A 4720-nucleotide genomic window follows, 5' to 3' on the forward strand; every position below is an offset into this window, starting at 1 on the left:
AGAAAGGAGCTCTGCGCTGGTTTGAACATGTAGAGCAAATGGACAGCGAAATAACGGCTAAAAATATTCACAATGCGAATGTTGATGGATGCAAGAATAGAGGAAGACCGAGAAAGACATGGCATGACCAAATCCAACGAATACTTGAAAATGGACATGTCAAAAGTCGGAATAATCGGAGCGCGTGCATGAAAAGAATGAATGTAGAGGAAGCGAGATATGTATGCAAAAATAGAGTGGTGTGGCGTTCTATCCTCTCTACCTACCCTTATGGGGAAACGGCGTGATGGTTCGTTGTGTTGAAATCTTATAAATACTTTATTATTTATTATTCCCTTTCCGTACCTAATGGTGCATAGGGCACTGCATTGGTACACCAATCTCAGCGTATCTTGATATTTTTTGTTACTTGAAGGTAAGGTGATCAGTCTTACGCTTCAGGTACCAGTCCAGGGACTAAGAAATATTCTAGTGTGGAAATACCCTTTTTGATAAATATTTCATATCAACCATGTCGGGAATTGAAGCCGAGACCTCTTGAATGGTAGGCAAACGCGCTGACTATTACACCACGAGGTCGATCTATATACTTACATATTTATAATTTATTTTGACATGAAAAAAAATTGTATGAAAGTATAGTAAAAAACATATTAAGACAAATATGTTCCTTTATTGTGATTTTTCGAAATCCACAGTAGGTTGGTTCCTATAAATAAATAATACAGCCTTTTTACACACAAATCGATAACCTTAAATCCATTATTTGTTTTTGAGACCAGTTCGTGATTTTACGCAATGCGTACCGCTTTAGCCATCGCATCTAATGCACCCCGGTCACAGAAAAACTTCGTGCAAACAGTGGGAGTTACGTCTTACCTCATATTATGGGGGTGTAGTCATTGAACACACCTAGAGATATTCACTTCATAGGGATAAAACAATATTTGGTTTGTGCCATAATAGGGGATACGGACACCACTCAGGACAGGATAAGGTCCTTCGCATGCAGGATGTTTTAGGGCAGACCTTTAGTCCCTTCCCAGGGAATTATGAACATCGAGAAGGTATGGTTACATAAGATAATTTTCTATCTGGACTTTGCGTTGCCGTCCTGTACACTGAGATGTGATTTATCCGTTACCAGGAAATCATAAGCATCGAAAAAGTATACGAGTATATGTTACAGGAGATGTTTTTCGAGAGGTAGTGTCCTCCACAAACTAAACAATTTTTCTAAATAACTATTTCATAATTAAGCTAGTATAAAATATCTAACTTTTTATTATTCTTATAGGTGGGTGTCTCTGCAACCTGTGTGGATATACTGTGATGGGTCTCCGTGAATGGTTCACACCCTCCAAACCCAGGTCTATAAAGAACCTGGCTACTGTGTGGAAGGCGAGAGTTCTCATTTTGCGAAATCTCTCGCTTAAAGCCCAGATCTGTAAGCTATCGAGCTATTAGGTAGGGGACGAGCTCTTTAACATCAGGTTTAACCAGTCGTCCCCACGAGGATGCGGCTTCTTTTATGATGTAAAGCATCACATTCACATATAATGTATAGTGTATAGCTGGCGCGTTCCTACCATAGATACTGTGGATGCGGCGCATCCCTTAAAATATTAAAAACAATATGAATTTTACAAAAAAAAACATTATAAAAATGAAATAAAACCTTCAAATATGTATTCCTGAAATTCTCACTGAGAACGTTCGGGTGCACGCGATTCAAACAATATCTTCAGTATACATACCTAGCTACATATGCGTATTTCCTAGATCAACGCACGTACTGAATATCTTGGTATCTTGTTCTTGATAGTATTTGTTGTATACGCGGGATGCTGCTTGTCGAGTTGCGTCTAGTTTCCATAGCATTTGTCCAAATTTTCACGCATGCGCTTTAGGTTCATAAGGTTTTAGATTTCTCTTTCGTGACTCGGAGAGATAAGAAGCATTTAACTTGTATAATGCAAAGAAAAAACGACTCTTATGACGTTTATCATAAAGTTTGAAGTAGCGCATTATTGACACTTGGCCCAAATTTATAAACGATTGTCTCGGGTCTTGTTTTAGGTATTTTGACGTTTATATTGTTATCTCCTTTTTACACCTACGGGGACCGTCCTGGAAGACCATCAATGGCGATCTTTCAGCTTTGTTCGGCGGAGCTAAAGAGGAGGCGAGAGTGCTGACTGACGACAAGGTCTCCCGGAAGCGTCTGGTGATGTCCACATGCTTCACTTAGGAGTGGAAAAAGAAGAAAATAAGAAAATTTACAGATTGACCTCTAGACGCGCCTGTGCTTCGTCAATTTATTGACTGTCAACTTTTAATTATTATTACTCTAATGGACAACTTATAAAGCTTATTAAATAATTCTGAATAAACCTACTAAAATAAGGAATATGGTGTTTTTTTGTCAGCATCCTTACTGATAAAAGTCACCGCATGCGCCTGGTGAATAGGTGTTTTCTTATGTACACTGCAGAACCTATTTCTAGAAGTTTTGAAAAAGGTTCACTCTAGCAAGGTGTTTGTTCAATCAGCAGTGCCCTGTAAGGACTTTACGTAGCTAGTTATATTTAAACATTTGAAATTGTGTATGATTAATCAAATCTCTTGGGTTTTTAGGGCTCAATAACCCTGAAAACAAAATCTGAGAGTAAAGTACTATTACTGTTATGTTAGTTTGTTAGCGAAAATTCTTGCTAGAAGTTCACTGTAATTTATTATATAAATAGAATACGAGTGATATTCATATTCGTACACTATTAATTGTTTTGTAATATTTGTCTTTATTGCTTGTAATATTTTATTGTCAACAAATAAAGCAAGGCTTATTACGGGAGTAAAATATATTCTCACATCTCACAACATCTTCGAGATTTGCACTGGTTGAAAAGCCCAGAGATAATAAAATATAAGCTTTGCTGGACAGTTTTCAAATCCCTTCATAAAATGGCTCGAAAATACCTATCGGACCTTTGTATTCGGAAAAATACATGTCAAAAAAAATCTACTCTTAGGTCAGCATTTGATTCAGGAAGAGGAAAACTTGTCGAAATCCGGCGCTCCCCAAACACTAGATTTGGAGATCGTACTTTTGCCGCTGCCGACCCCTCTCCCTAGAACCAATTGCCTTCAAACTTACGAATCTTCGACAGTCCCAGTCAGTTCAGATCCCGACTAAAATCCCACTTCTTTAAACTATCATACACTCAATTTTAAATCTGGAAATATAATATATCACTTTAGTTTAGTTAGAATGTAAGTTTAGGTGTACAATTTTAAAGCGCCCTTGAGGTGATTTTTCACAAAAATGGCGCTATCTAAATAAGCTAAATATTTTATTTTTATTTTTTATATTAGGTACATGCGTCACGAATCTACAGTAGTTTTTATTTTGCAAGAGAATATGTTTTTAAATAATACCGTGATATTCGACCAGAATGGTGGCTTTGTGCGTAGTCGCGTGTTTTTTCCCTGTATTTTTCTAAGGCCAAACATTTGATCTCCCCGTTTACATTGGGTGACGTCATTAATCATACCTCCGCACTGTATCCCGCACTCCGGGGGAAATGTAGATATTATTACGGATATCCGATGGACTGTCGATATTTTACTCAGTTAGTCAAAATATTGGTGCCAAGATATATTCAGCGAAATATACTTTACTACCACGATTATTCAGTGAACAATAATATTTTTTATTTATTTATTTATTCTGCGTGTATGCATTATTTTTCTACCTATTTGGTCTGGTCCAGTCATCAATCCGTGCGCAACCCACCTCCATTTTCCATTTCTTAATAGCAATTTTATAACGACTAGCGTTTATAATTTGCTAGCGAATCGGGGCAAGTTCCCAGGCAAAGGTCATTCCTGATTGTCTCTCTATAAACTGGGTCTCTATCCCCAATTAATGTTTATACAAGGTTACTAAAAAATAAAATAGAACAAAAATAAATACTTACTTACTGCCCTGATGAATAATTAATTAAATAAAGTTTATTTATTTTACAAGAAGTGGACATTCTACAAAGTCAGCATTATTTTACTAGTTATTAAACTCTTTACGTAATGTAAACTATGAATAATAAAAATAAATTATGAATAGAAAGCAGATTTTTTTAGAAGAAAAATAGGTACTAAAGTTCTTATTATTTACTCAAATATTTAAACTTTCTGATCATTTCCCAAAAATCGTAAATAATTTGTGCTGGAAAAATACAAATCGAGTTAGCTGCTAAACTACCGATATGTACTGAGAAATGTGTCCATATTATATGCAGACACCATAATATTTAGCAAGCGAACATAATCCTTTGAAAATACTAGTTTCCAAATACAGAATCTTCAAATAATATTTGTGATCTGCTTGTTTTAGTACTAAAAAAACAAGACAATGTTAAAAACGTTAAGTATCGTGTATTTTTTTGTATGGAGAAATAAGCTGAGGTAATCGACTAGTTTCATCGTTCAGTGAGAACGGGCTGGGCGCTGCGCGCACTTTAAAGATATTCTTTGTTAGAAGGTATAAACGGTAGTGGTGATTTATGAAAAATAATAGATATTTTATTTATTTTCCCATAAACATGGTTACTATAAAACATTATTATCGAAAGACAAATATAATAGTAGGCTGTGCATAATTGCATATTTAGACAATTCGCCCCTGACGTGAATGCATCTTTTTTTTATTGGTTTAATTTTG

Source organism: Micrasema longulum, unplaced genomic scaffold (assembly GCF_059751315.1).
Source record: "Micrasema longulum isolate JH-2025_06_02 unplaced genomic scaffold, ASM5975131v1 h1tg000203l, whole genome shotgun sequence".
Taxonomy (NCBI): domain Eukaryota; kingdom Metazoa; phylum Arthropoda; class Insecta; order Trichoptera; family Brachycentridae; genus Micrasema; species Micrasema longulum.